The 15,249-nt window shown below is 32.8% G+C and overlaps 1 protein-coding gene across 5 annotated transcripts in view; it reads left to right on the top strand.

Annotated features, from left to right (window-relative positions):
* Nucleotides 1–15,249, top strand: part of LOC130898653 (A disintegrin and metalloproteinase with thrombospondin motifs 9) — a 196,722-nt gene that overhangs the window by 28,012 nt on the left and 153,461 nt on the right. For 3 of the 5 annotated variants that reach the window (XM_057808089.1, XM_057808086.1, XM_057808084.1), the window contains exon 2: nucleotides 7,433–7,645. The gene's annotated coding sequence lies outside the window, so the exon portion shown is untranslated. Of the gene's footprint in view, nucleotides 1–6,065; nucleotides 6,176–7,432; nucleotides 7,646–15,249 lie in introns of those variants that run through there. The other 2 variants (XM_057808087.1, XM_057808085.1) reach the window with 1 other exon arrangement.

Here is a 15,249-nt window from a genome sequence, read left to right as displayed (position 1 = left end):
GACATACATAGACCTGAAATCGAACGTAATTTGCTTAAATAAGAAAGAAATGTTGTCAAAATCAATAGAAGTTACAAATTTTGACATATTTTGAACTCAATTAAACATAATGTGGATAGTTGAGAATAAAATGCTGTCAAAATCAATAGAATTTTGAAATTTTTAACTGAGATTGAACATAATTTGAATAAATAAGAAGCAAATTAGAAATTTTGACATACATAGACCTGAAATCGAACGTAATTTGCTTAAATAAGAAAGAAATGTTGTCAAAATCAATAGAAGTTACAAATTTTGACATATTTTGAACTCAATTAAACATAATGTGGATAGTTGAGAATAAAATGCTGTCAAAATCAATAGAATTTTGAAATTTTTAACTGAGATTGAACATAATTTGAATAAATAAGAAGCAAATTAGAAATTTTGACATACATAGACCTGAAATCGAACGTAATTTGCTTAAATAAGAAAGAAATGTTGTCAAAATCAATAGAAGTTACAAATTTTGACATATTTTGAACTCAATTAAACATAATGTGGATAGTTGAGAAGAAAATGCTGTCAAAATCAATAGAATTTTGAAATTTTTAACTGAGATTGAACATAATCTCAATAAATAAGAAGCAAATTAGAAATTTTGACATACATAGACCTGAAATTGAACGTAATTTGCTTAAATAAAAAAGAAATGTTGTCAAAATCAATAGAAGTTACAAATTTTGACATATTTTGACCTCAAATCAAACAAAATCTTTATAATTAAGAAGAAAATACTGTCAAAATCAATAGAATTTACAATTATTCGCCTGAAACATAATCTGAATAAATAAGAAACAAATCACAAATTTTGACATATATATTGACCTGGAATAGAACGTATCTAATCTGCTTAATTAAGAAATGTTGTCAAAATCGATAGAAATTAAAAACTTTTACATATTTTGACCTCAAATCAAACATAATCAGTAGAAATAAGAAGAAAAAGCTGTCAAAACCGACAGAATTCACAAATCCAGAAGCATGCGAATTGGAACAAAACAAAAATACGAAATCAGGTGAATGTTTTCTTATCGTTGACGTTATCACAGTCTGGTTAGGTTTCTCAGTGTAACTTCAATATGATTAAAACAATATTCATACTATCGTAAATCTAAAAATTTTATCTTCTAATATCTGGGGCATCTTTTATCTCTATGCAATAAGCTATAAAAAATATTCAACATAACGTTTATAATATTGCCTGGTATAATCTGATTTTTGTACGTTTTGTAATAAGTTGGTTTTTAATAATATTTAATATTAGATATATATATAACTCCTTTGCATAAATGTGAATTATATTGTAGTTGGTTCAACAATAAAATCATTTTCATTGAAATTGAAACGAAAATAACTTTTTGGCACACACAACAAGGCGTTTGGGGAAACAGCTAAAGGTCTTGTTTGTAAAATATATACTCAAGAAAACAAAAACACATTAAAATATGTATGGATTCACCAAAATTTTGAGGTTAGGAAATTACAAATATAATCATAATTATGTAGGGTAGAAAGAAGAGGAAACGTGTTAAATGAAGGTAGCGCCACTGGCTAAATTTGAAAGGAAGCGCCAAATATTACTACAACAGCGCCATTCGGAAGATTTCTGAACTATTATTTAACGTATACAGCTGAACTAGAAATATAGAGGGGACAATAAGCTTAGGCGAGTGCGCATCCAAATTCGAAGGACACCAAGGAGCCTCCATTTTGATCTTTGCAGAGTTACATCGGTGTTACTTGTGTCATTTTGGTGCAGGTGTGTCAAAATGATGAGATTATGTTTTAGGCTACACTTAAAAGATGCTTCTCGTGCCTTTTATAACAAATAACAATCGAATTGCTGCTGAATCGATAGACATATCGATTGTTGCAAGCGAGTGGTACTTCGTAAATTATATTATTTACATAGACTGCTACTTTGGTCGAGAAACTGGCTATTAAAGTCCAAACAATCTTGCACGACTTCAGATGATTCTATATTCACCTGGATTCTTTTTCGCCTCAAATGGAAATTAATTCGATGTGCTGTTCAAGCTTAAATATGGGTGTTTATACTAAAGGATCCAAATTCCAGCAGAATATAAGTTCCAAGTGATTTACAGAATTGGAAGAAAATATGGTAACACAGACGCACAAAGCATAATAAATCATAGATCTTTGGGCCTCTGAGTATGTGAGCCAAATTTTATATTCAGGAGAATTTCTCCGTCTTTTCCCATTGCTCTTTTCATTTGTCGCTTTGTCATCATGATACTCCTAGCATTCGACGGTAGGTTACGTTTCAAATGCTTCCAATTTATTGATCTTTGATTTTTTAAGCGTTTATGTTCCAAACCATAAAGCAAAACCGGCCATGCGTAACATTTAGTGTATCGCATTCTTAGTTCCAAGCTAATATCTTTGTTTCTAAATTCGAAAAAATAATTACGAGAAAATTCAATTCACTTTTTATAAAAACTTGAAAGGCAACCCTCGCATATGGTTAAATTCAAAATCTTCTGTGCCGTGGGAGTGTTTACGAGACATAGTTTCAATTTCAAACTTACGTTATATAAATTATTTCATGAGATGCATTTGTATAAAACCCAATAAAAATAGATCAACTTCAAATTATTGTGTAATAAAAATGCTTGTACAGAAATAATCGCCGACATTTTTGATGCGACATATCATCACGACACTTGTTGAAATTTCTAGCGGCTTTTTCAACTCAAATATTTTGGCATCGTTAAAGAGAACAATTAAATGTGCAATGTATTTTCTAAGCGCCTCTATACAAACGATTTCATCTAAAGCGAAAATATTTCCTGTTCTGAATTAAAAAACTTGATTAGATTAGGAAAACACAAACAAACTAAAAGGGTTAATTAAATAAATTACTTAACTTGTTCTACTGTGGTGCTCTGCTCTTTTTTGTTGGTCAGACTTTTTTGTCCAATATATAAAATGAGGAAATATGAGAAATATCGTAAAAATTGTATTCATATCTCATGTAAGGCCCAAATGAGTAGCTTACGATGAAACTGAATCGAAATAAGTAATTATTAGATATAGGGTGACGATTTTAAACATTTAATTACGTTCCAAATAAGATTTTTCGAAAATTCTTGTAGAGCATTATATTCCCATTATATGGAAAATATAATTATTATTTATTAACGTGTAAACAATGAATTCGTTTTTTACGTAAATCTCATAAAAGTTTATTAGAGGCAGGAAATTTTTTGTCTATGGGTTCAGCGACTATATTTTTTTAGTCTACCCATAATTAGTTTACAAATATTATCTAGTAATAAAACGACGTATATGTACTCCAGTTATGTAGTTGACATAAAAATTATAATACATGTATTGAAATATAATACTAGCCAGGTCAGGACTTTATTTGAAACACATTTAGTGCTTTCAAGATAAAAGTTTCCAAATTTCTATGAAATTGTCAATTAATATTTAATAATGTGTAAATGTCCTCAATAAATCTGGTTCATTAGACAATATAACTACTTTTTTATCCTTATGAGTCACATCTGCAGAAATGTGCAACACTTCAAACTGTCTAGGGACTTTGAGTCTTGTGGTTTTAAAAAGCTTGAATGTAAGTACCCTAGTATTTGTATATGGACTCACAAAAAGAGTGTTCGGCGGTTTTCTGAGTCAATTTGGTAGAATAAGAAAGAAACCTCTTCGATTGTTTCAAAGCCTGGGGTCTTATTACCTGCTTTAATATCTTCTCGTAATCCCACTTTTTTCTGATGGCTTTTTGAGAAAAGCCAGATGATCTACTTGTTCATTGTCGTGTACTCCGTTGTGGCCAGGTAATCATTTTTTGCCTCCATGGGGTTCTAAGATTCGCTGCAGTCTCATAATAGCTTCTTATAAAATACAATTGTTTGTAGAGCTGCTCTGCTATCTTATCAATATCTTTGCGCTACGACAGTTAAGTTTCCGCTTGGAAAATGGGAGGTTTTCAGTCCAATGGAATAGCGAGCTTGGTTCACTACTTGTCCATTTGCAGTTGTAATCATACCTGTGGCACCGTACATTCGTTTAGACTGCTGAGTCCAATCTCCGAGCTTCATGTTCTGTTCCTTGTATGCATTTATTGCCCATTGCCCACTTTTCACAAAGGTCTTCAAAGGGGACAAGTCTTGTAGACTTTTCACTAATTTTTGTTTTTATTCTTGGCCATTATACGAGAGCTGCATAGCTTATGATAATCCATAAAATTGATTTATACAAGCAGCTCGACATTTTGTGTTTCAAGACCGATGTTCCTCCGACTATTCTGCAGCCGTTGTATAAAGCAATACTGTTTGAAGGTGTTATCATATAACTAAAAAAATTAATCTTCTATCTAAACTAAAATATCAGATATTAAGTATGCTGTTACATACAACTTAATTGCGTATTCTATATGAAAATTATCAGTCTGCTTCGTTTTTAACGCCTGCTGCTTCGTTCTTGACGCCTGCTGAAGCATATAGAATCTTAACGGCAAAAACTGACAGTATGCTTAACAGTCAGATATGAAAAAGATTCATTGTACCCTGTTATTGTGAAGTATTTGTTTCCTCCCAAAAGAAAATCAATCAAATTCTGAACATTCGATATATATCAAGTATCAATTTGAAAAAGACTCAATATCAAGCCTTTAAACTAAGTATTTGTACAAAAAATATTAATTTACTCATGGAAATTATGACAGTCACGAGATAGGATAATGAAAAATCGAGACTAGAAGGAAAAAAGAATGTTGAACTAGCGATAAGAGTTATACACGCATATGAAGAACTTTACCTCGAAATATTTTATGCTTTTGTTAATTAACTTGATATGCAGACGATGTAAAATCACATTTTTTAATAAAATCTTTTTCTCGGGATTGTTTGGAATGTGTTTATAAGGTACAAGAAACGTCCTTAAAAGATAGTATTTCATTCGTAAGAAAAACGCGAGAAAAATGCTAGTTAAAAAATAGTTTTCTTATGAACAACAATTCTCGATACTTTACATGCCACATTTTGCTAAACGCTACAAATTCCATTGAAAATTAACAGGATCGTACTCAGGAATTTATATTGTGACGTGCTGGACGTACCACCCTCAAGACTTTTTTGAAAATCAAAAAAAAATAACTCATATAGCCTTTGGGGTATTTTCCTATTTTTACAGTAGACCAACGCCTGACTTATCGTTTATCTGTTTTTTCCATCCGATTTTTGTGGGTTTTATTCTTGAAATAAAAATTGTTTTTGTTGATTTAATATATTTTCCTAAACGAGAAGCATTATAATTTTTCTTTGCTAGCCACCCAGCTATATACTTTAAAGCTTTCTCATTCTGGAGCTGCCGGGGTCATTAACGTCAAGATTTCCCGTACACTGCACGTGTAATGCTCTAGGATTGATATCAAGAATCTGTTTCTGATCCCTTTCATGTTCGATATGTTTTCCTAGACTTTATCTCGCATATTTTCAACTTAGAACTCAAGACCATGTAATAATTTCTCTAATAGAAAACTGCGCATGCTTTTCTTACTAAAATAACTAGCTAACCACCAGGAATTTTCATTATTGACCACCACATCCTTCACTACATTCTATATTTCTTAAACGGGACAAGTGGGACTTGGCGATTTTGATGTTTCTATTATTATTCAAACTTCAGCATCTTTATTTGATCTATTTGTTTTTTTTTTGAAAAATACATGAAAAATTTGGATTAATTGATAAAATTAGATGCGGTTTTCCATTATTTTGGTCCTCCATCTGCTAAGATCGACAAATTTAGAAAAATCGGATAATTTTATTTAAAATTGGTAGCAGTTTTCCGGGGTCGCTGATTAAGAATTAGGTAATGGTTTTTTGAAACACAGAATGGCGACAAAAAAATAACGAAATTGATTTTTTATGCCTTGGGTACCCTACCAAACATTGCAGGACAAAAAGGTCCTAAATTAAAGTGTTTAATTTTAGAATTTTGGCCAGCGTTTTGGCGTTTTCACCTACGAGTAGCGATTTTGCAGACCTCATATAATTTCGAGATAATTCCAAATGAATTATGCTTTTTCTTTTGTATGGGGAATCTTCTTAGAATAGCTGCTACTTCTAGAAGTTATTTCGTTACCAGAGTAAGCATTCTATTAATTTTTTTAGTAACCTATAATTACTCTAGAAAGCATAAATTTACAATTACGGTCCTGTTTTATTTTATATACGATATAGTTATATCTAGTGGCACCTTAAGGTGTTCAATTAGCTTTCTTGGTACCTTATTATCTTATCTAGTTCTAAATAAACGCCGCTGCGTTCATTCACCGTTGATAATGACCTCCCAAGGTTTTTTTGTAAGTACGTGAATTAATCTAGAAGCACAGTAAATCTGATATTTGAAATGGATACGCTTTACTTTTTTTGACGGACATGTTATTCCAGAAATTTATAAAATCTGCTAAAATAAAACAAAAAAAGTCACGTAGTTACCTACAACCTTCATACATTTCAAATTCATTACTTACAGTAAACATGCAACATGAAGCTTGAGGCTTCTAGATGGTATTTGATTTTCTCGAATTTTATAATTTGATTTTTATGAAAATATTTCATTTTATTTCAAGATCCCAAACAAAAACTATTGTTATTGTTTGTCTCGACAATAAATCTTTGAAAAAATAATCGATTGCAGTACGGATCAAACGTAAAAATCGATCCGAAAAAGAAAATTTTATCTGTTGAATGTGGAATGTAAAGTAAAAATCGGATACCGATGAATGGGATCAAAATTAGTACTGAAGATTATAAAACGGACGAAATTCAATAGGTAGAAGAATCAATGGAAGAAATTAAGCATAATAACATAATAAACTATTAACAAGTATAAAAAAGAGCAGAAAAGCAACTAATTTAGCGAAAAAAGGGAAGAGCTAGAAGAGGAAGAAGATGCGAGGTGTGAAAAACTCTTAAATAGGAAGAGAGGAAAATGAGAGAATTTATGAATTATGATATTGCAAGAAAAGTCCATGAAGAAGATATAAAACCGTACAATTAGTAGTATACAGAGCAGGGGGACTACCAAATCTAGTAGGAAACAGAAGTTTCTCGAATTTTTTCTCGATTTTATATTCAAACAGACCTAAATATCAAAAAACTTCTTCTAAAAAACTAATCTTTGGATAGAAATTGGTAGGATAAGGAAAAATTCAATGGGAGGGTTTGTTGCAGTGGAGCCTAATATAGGAATTACTCTTCTGCAGGGCTGGGGATGTGGTGGTTGCCTGGGACTGTGTTATCTTTACTGGTGGAGGATATTTCCTTTTAAACTTATGATAATTTTTTGATTATAAACTTACGGAATATTTTTGATACAATGTTTTTTTTTGTTGTTACAGGTGACAGATTTGTTCGAGAACCAACCACTACATCCAATTTGCCATGTTCTATTGAACAGATCGAATCACAAAACAAATTTCTTTGACAAAAGATGTTATCACACCACATCTCGAAGAAAAGTAGTTGTTATTGGGACTTTAGAGATTTTAATTTGTTAATTTCTTGAGGTCGATATTTCGTGGAAGCTTGGAAAATAGTATTTTGAAATTAAAGTGAGTTTTCATCAGAATTATTGTTTTTTTTTTCTAATATGTGAACTAATTACGATTTCTTGTATCACCTCATGTTGGTGGCAATCAAATATGCTAATACTTTCATAAAAACAAACATCGTATAACAAATTTTTTGATTGAATTGTAGAAGACGTTTATCTGTTGGAATATTCATACCGTGTGGGATATAATTATTAAGTGAATCGGTTGGAAGACACCGCCCATCGTTTACCAACCTAGTTCTATATATTAATTAATCGACGAGACTTGCTTTAATAATGCTAACAATAATAATAGACTGATTTTAATTAACCAGTTGATAGACCGGTCCGAAGAAGTTCTAAGATGAGAAATTATACAGATTATGTCGATGGTTGTGTTGAAGGTGTTAATTATTAACAGAATGGTGATTCCCAAAAGTTTATAATTCTCTTAATTCTTGATGAATGAAGTCAACAACTCAATAATTACAATGTAAAGGAAGGTGACTTAAATTAGATATCTAGATATATAATAACAAACATTGAAACAGTTATAGATTTGATGACGGTATTTGATATTGTAAATGGAAATGAGAACTACTAGTTTTTTTAGAAATGTACTCTGGATAAAACATAAGCACTGAATCAGTAAAAACAAAAATACTAATGACAAAATCACAATCATCAAAGGAATGAAATGAAAATATCTCATTATCATTCAACATAAAAAAGAATTTGACACAAAAATTCAGTAAGAAGAAAATATCAAATTATGAAATTAAGTTAAGAACGTTCTACGTCTTCCAATACCTGATCTACAATCAGTTCTATCATTTCAGCACTTTCAGACCGTCTTTCGTTGATTTCTACATCCATTTTTCTCTCACAGCTACTCCTAGATCTTCTTCGTCTTCTTGTTCTTTTTGTTTCCACAAATGAATTACATGTTAAGGATGTTTCGCATCTTCTGATGCTTGATCTACAATCATTTCTGCCATTGCAGCAAGCAGTTCTATCATTTTAGCACTTTCAGACCGTCTTTCGTTGATTTCTTCATCCATTTTTCTCTCTCAGGTACTCCTGGATCTTCTTCGTCTTCTTGTTCTTCTTGTTTCGACAAATGAATTACATGTTAAGGATGTTTCGCGTCTTCTGATGCTGGATCTACAATCAGTTCTGTCATTGCAGCATTTCCGAATCTTCTTACTTGATTTCTTCATCCATTTTCCTCTCTCAGGTACTGCTGGATCTTCTTCGTCTTCTTGCTCTTCTTGTTTCGACAAATGAATCACATGTTAAGGATGTTTCGCGTCTTCTGATGCTGGATCTACAATCAGTTCTGTCATTGCAGCATTTCCGAATATTCTTACTTGATTTCTTCATCCATTTTCCTCTCTCAGGTACTGCTGGATCTTCTTCGTCTTCTTGCTCTTCTTGTTTCGACAAATGAATCACATGTTAAGGATGTTTCGCGTCTTCTGATGCTGGATCTACAATCAGTTCTGTCATTGCAGCATTTCCGAATATTCTTACTTGATTTCTTCATCCATTTTCCTCTCTCAGGTACTCCTGGATCTTCTTCGTCTTCTTGTTCTTCTTGTTTCGACAAATGAATTACATGTTAAGGATGTTTCGCGTCTTCTGATGCTGGATCTACAATCAGTTCTGTCATTGCAGCATTTCCGAATCTTCTTACTTGATTTCTTCATCCATTTTCCTCTCTCAGGTACTGCTGGATCTTCTTCGTCTTCTTGCTCTTCTTGTTTCGACAAATGAATCACATGTTAAGGATGTTTCGCGTCTTCTGATGCTGGATCTACAATCAGTTCTGTCATTGCAGCATTTCCGAATATTCTTACTTGATTTCTTCATCCATTTTCCTCTCTCAGGTACTGCTGGATCTTCTTCGTCTTCTTGCTCTTCTTGTTTCGACAAATGAATCACATGTTAAGGATGTTTCGCGTCTTCTGATGCTGGATCTACAATCAGTTCTGTCATTGCAGCATTTCCGAATATTCTTACTTGATTTCTTCATCCATTTTCCTCTCTCAGGTACTCCTGGATCTTCTTCGTCTTCTTGCTCTTCTTGTTTCGACAAATGAATTACATGTTAAGGATGTTTCGCGTCTTCTGATGCTGGATCTACAATCAGTTCTGTCATTGCAGCATTTCCGACTCTTCTTACTTGATTTCTTCATCCATTTTCCTCTCTCAGGTACTCCTGGATCTTCTTCGTCTTCTTGCTCTTCTTGTTTCGACAAATGAATTACATGTTAAGGATGTTTCGCGTCTTCTGATGCTTGATCTACAATCAGTTCTGTCATTGCAGCATTTCCGACTCTTCTTACTTGATTTCTTCATCCATTTTTCTCTCTCAGGTACTCCTGGATCTTCTTCGTCTTCTTGCTCTTCTTGTTTCGACAAATGAATCACATGTTAAGGATGTTTCGCGTCTTCTGATGCTGGATCTACAATCAGTTCTGTCATTGCAGCATTTCCGAATCTTCTTACTTGATTTCTTCATCCATTTTCCTCTCTCAGGTACTCCTGGATCTTCTTCGTCTTCTTGCTCTTCTTGTTTCGACAAATGAATTACATGTTAAGGATGTTTCGCGTCTTCTGATGCTTGATCTACAATCAGTTCTGTCATTGCAGCATTTCCGACTCTTCTTACTTGATTTCTTCATCCATTTTCCTCTCTCAGGTACTCCTGGATCTTCTTCGTCTTCTTGCTCTTCTTGTTTCGACAAATGAATCACATGTTAAGGATGTTTCGCGTCTTCTGATGCTGGATCTACAATCAGTTCTGTCATTGCAGCATTTCCGAATCTTCTTACTTGATTTCTTCATCCATTTTCCTCTCTCAGGTACTCCTGGATCTTCTTCGTCTTCTTGCTCTTCTTGTTTCGACATATGAATTACATGTTAAGGATGTTTCGCGTCTTCTGATGCTTGATCTACAATCAGTTCTGTCATTGCAGCATTTCCGACTCTTCTTACTTGATTTCTTCATCCATTTTTCTCTCTCAGGTACTCCTGGATCTTCTTCGTCTTCTTGCTCTTCTTGTTTCGACAAATGAATCACATGTTAAGGATGTTTCGCGTCTTCTGATGCTGGATCTACAATCAGTTCTGTCATTGCAGCATTTCCGAATCTTCTTACTTGATTTCTTCATCCATTTTCCTCTCTCAGGTACTCCTGGATCTTCTTCGTCTTCTTGCTCTTCTTGTTTCGACAAATGAATTACATGTTAAGGATGTTTCGCGTCTTCTGATGCTTGATCTACAATCAGTTCTGTCATTGCAGCATTTCCGACTCTTCTTACTTGATTTCTTCATCCATTTTTCTCTCTCAGGTACTCCTGGATCTTCTTCGTCTTCTTGCTCTTCTTGTTTCGACAAATGAATCACATGTTAAGGATGTTTCGCGTCTTCTGATGCTGGATCTACAATCAGTTCTGTCATTGCAGCATTTCCGAATCTTCTTACTTGATTTCTTCATCCATTTTCCTCTCTCAGGTACTCCTGGATCTTCTTCGTCTTCTTGCTCTTCTTGTTTCGACATATGAATTACATGTTAAGGATGTTTCGCGTCTTCTGATGCTTGATCTACAATCAGTTCTGTCATTGCAGCATTTCCGACTCTTCTTACTTGATTTCTTCATCCATTTTCCTCTCTCAGGTACTCCTGGATCTTCTTCGTCTTCTTGCTCTTCTTGTTTCGACAAATGAATTACATGTTAAGGATGTTTCGCATCTTCTGATGCTTGATCTACAATCATTTCTGCCATTGCAGCAAGCAGTTCTATCATTTCAGCACTTTCAGACCGTCTTTCGTTGATTTCTTCATCCATTTTTCTCTCTCAGGTACTCCTGGATCTTCTTCGTCTTCTTGTTTCCACAAATGAATTACATGTTAAGGATGTTTCGTGTCTTCTGATGCCTGATCTACAATCAATTGTTGTTCAGCACATCGAGATCTTGTTTCCTTACTTTCTTCATGAATTCTTCTCATATAGCTTCTTCTATAGTTGTTCATACACCGTATTCTCAATTCTCAACTCTGTTTTTTTCAAGTTCGTATGTACCTAAAGCCTTCACAGTGCCATACATATGAATCATACTTATAACCTCAATAACCATTTTCAAAAACTGTAGATTGTATAGTTTCTATTACTAATATTTCAATCTTCATGGTATCTAACGTTCAAAACTTTCTAATCGACTATATGATGGATTTTTGTTTACTCTTTTTTATGTAAAGTTCTACATTCAACCTCTCAGTTCCTTGTATATGTTTTCCTTTTGCTTTATCGTTTTCTCTATTTCTGGTATTAACGATTTGACCATTTGGTAAAGTATGCTCTTGACATTCTAAGATTTGTTCTCCTCCATCAATTTTCACGTCCTTTCTCGTTGCTTCATTAGTATCAGAGTCTTTGCATCAAGGTTTATAACGATGAGGTTTTGGAAGAATTTGCAATCGAAAATTAACTGATATTTGATTTCAATAACTGGCCTATGTACACGATACATAGGCGAGAAAATTGATGATTAACTAGATTGGTGAAAAAGATTTAATGCGAGATAAAATTCTTCGCGCTAAATAAGCATTATTTGCAATTTTAATAAACAAAAAAATAAAGTTATAACGATGAATTTGCTATTGATATATTGACTTTCCTATTTTCCTTCTCATATGAAGTAGCGGCTAGTACATGATAAAACTATTTAGGCCAGGACACTTACGAAAAAGAAGGCTTTTGGTGACAGAATTAATAGTAAAAAAAACGCCATCGTGTTTTAAGGGTTAAATAAAAGATATTTGCATAAAATTCAACATTTTCTGTCTATGCGTTATTTTTTTAAACAATAAAAACATCAAAAAATTGGTACAAATTTTGTTTTGCGCTGAAGCTATTAAAGACTCGTCTTTGTTACTATAGGCAATATTGTAGAGAATTGAAAAATCTTCAAAATAAGCTTTCATAAATTAAATTTCGATAATTTGTTGCTTAGATATTTTAACCGAAAGGAGAAAATTTTTAATTTTTTAAATTGTTTATAATTTTATTAATTTTAAATATAAATGTTTCTTATGCACTGAAAACCGAGAACTCTATGTACTTAATCAATGCTCTAAAGATGGGCCCTGTGGCCCCAATAGTTTTTGCAAAATGGCAATTAAACCATAGGAGGACCTTTTTTTCAAAGGGCCATTCTTGCTCACTGGATGGTCCTATCATCATTTGGAAAGTCGCGTTGGAAAGATGAAGAGTTGAATTAAAAATCCCTCATCAAGTGTTCAAAAAAGGGTTGAAAAAAAATTATAAACAATTTATTGTTTTTTATAAAAATATCGTAATACCAATGTAATATTCGGAAAGCTGGCGGTTTAATTTGGGGCGAAGTAAGACATTTTTTTAAAAAATTCATTGCGGCTTTGCTTTTCAATATTAAGGAATGTTTTTTGCGTCATTTTGTAGGGGAAGCTTGAAATTTTTATCAATAAAAGTTTCAATAATCTATTATTGGAAATGTGCATTTGGTAGCAGTATAAGTGACACTGTTTTTCACCGCTGCTCGGATAACGAAAAGAAGCAAAGACGGCGCGCTCAAAAATGCTCCGACAGACTTTTTTGAACACTTTTTTGAGGTCAAAAAAATTAAAAAAACTGATATAAGGGATTTTTAGTTCAACTTTTCTTCTTTCCAACGTAACTTTCCAAATGATGATAGGACCATCCGGTAAGCAAGATTGGACCTTTGAAAAAAAGGGTTTCCTTTAGTTTAATAGCCATTTTGCCAAAACTATTGAGGTGACAAGGCCCATCTTTAGATCATTGATTAAGTACATCGAGATCTCGGTTTTCAGTAAATAAGAAACCTTTATATTTAAAATTAAACAAACTATAAAAAATTTGAAAAATTCAAAATTTTCTCCTTTCGGTTAAAATATCTAAGCAACAAATTATCGAAATTTAATTTATAAAAGCTTATTTTGAAGATTTTTCAATTCTCTACAATATTGTCCATAGTAACAAAGACGAGTCTTGCATAGGTTCAGCGCAAAACGCAAGAAACAAAATTTGTACCGATTTATTAGTGTTTTTATTATTTAAAAAAATAACGCATAGACAAAAAATGTTGAATTTTATGCACATAACTTTTATTTAACCTCTAGAACACGATGGTGTCGTTTCTTTTTCCTACAATTAATCTTATCACGTAATTTCGTAAATGCCCTGGCCTGATTAGTGTGTAGAGAAGCAACAGAATGACACGAAACTGTATAGATCCGCAGTCTCGTTGATATTTTATTTTTTCTTCCGTTTCGAATACGAGCAAAGTCTCTTGATCCCCTCCTGTATACGACTTTGAGTTTTGTTTGATAAAGTTATACGATTTCATTGTTTATTTCTTTCGATTTGAGATAACAGCATCGATTCCCGTTGGGTTTCTTTATTTAATTTTTAAAATAAATAGTTCGTGTCGTATCTCTAATAACCCTGAAAACCCATAACTTTGTTTAAGTTTCAACTGTCAATGATCTAATCAAAGTCGGATTTTTATTTATAAATGTTTTCCTTTCATGTAAAAAGTTTGTTGATGATTAAGTTTAAATGACCCGTTGTTTGAAAAAGTTTGAAAAACAGTGTTTATAATTTCTTTAAATAGATTCGTACCGGGTGGTATAGAGCATCTCATTTAAAATTCGATAAAAGATAAAGTCGATTAGGACTGGGATTACGCTGAAGATGGCGTTGCTTTCACTATTTTCGAAGAATAGGTAGGGTCAGTGGTGAAAAATCAATCTCGGAAATCGAAAAATCGCTTTAAAGGTTACCAATCGCACTTTGTATTTTGGCCCCAGAAACTCGAAATTTGGGGGAACATAAGGGAGAACATTTTAGAATTTCTGTATACTTAGTGCCGTCCATAAGTTCTGAGCCTAACTGGAAGAAAAGTCATCAAAACTATGACACTATAAAAATATGATGCGTCTGTAGAGTCAAAATGTTTCTACACCTCTAGCTCAGCTTCCAAATCAGGGTATATGGTGGGTGCTCGATCTCTGTGAATCTATATTCGTGTGGACTGGAACATTGTCATGAAACAAGGCCGCACCATGGTTGATTTTGCCGCGTATTTTTTCTCCTTCGCATGAGATGTCTTTCCATGGAATCTTTTTTGGATATCATAGTTTCATAACCAGTTACAATGGATCGAACTACACTTTCTTGGTCCTCGTGATAAAGTTTTAAAAATCGCCCACCTTCCACTAATTTTTATCATATTTAAAAATGTTCATTTTGGAAATGCCGGTGTAAGCTGCATTTTTTTTTTGTTTTTAGGCGCCAGTCGCTTCGGTATCAAATATAACTTCCATTCTAATTAATAATTAACACAAATGAAGTTTTAATTTATACCACAATTCCATCGTTTACTTAATAAAATATTTATAGAAAAAACTAGTCAATGATAGAACATTCATTTTACATTTGATGATTCATTTTCTTTGAATTGATTGGGAAATTTTGATCGGTAGACTCGTTCATGATTATTTATTATAATTAATGATATTGGAATATAATGAATTGATTCAAAATAGCTACACTCGAA

This window comes from Diorhabda carinulata, chromosome 10 (assembly GCF_026250575.1).
Source record: "Diorhabda carinulata isolate Delta chromosome 10, icDioCari1.1, whole genome shotgun sequence".
Classification (NCBI taxonomy): domain Eukaryota; kingdom Metazoa; phylum Arthropoda; class Insecta; order Coleoptera; family Chrysomelidae; genus Diorhabda; species Diorhabda carinulata.
Note: the sequence above shows the minus strand (reverse complement) of the source record. Positions and strands in the feature narration are given on the sequence as shown.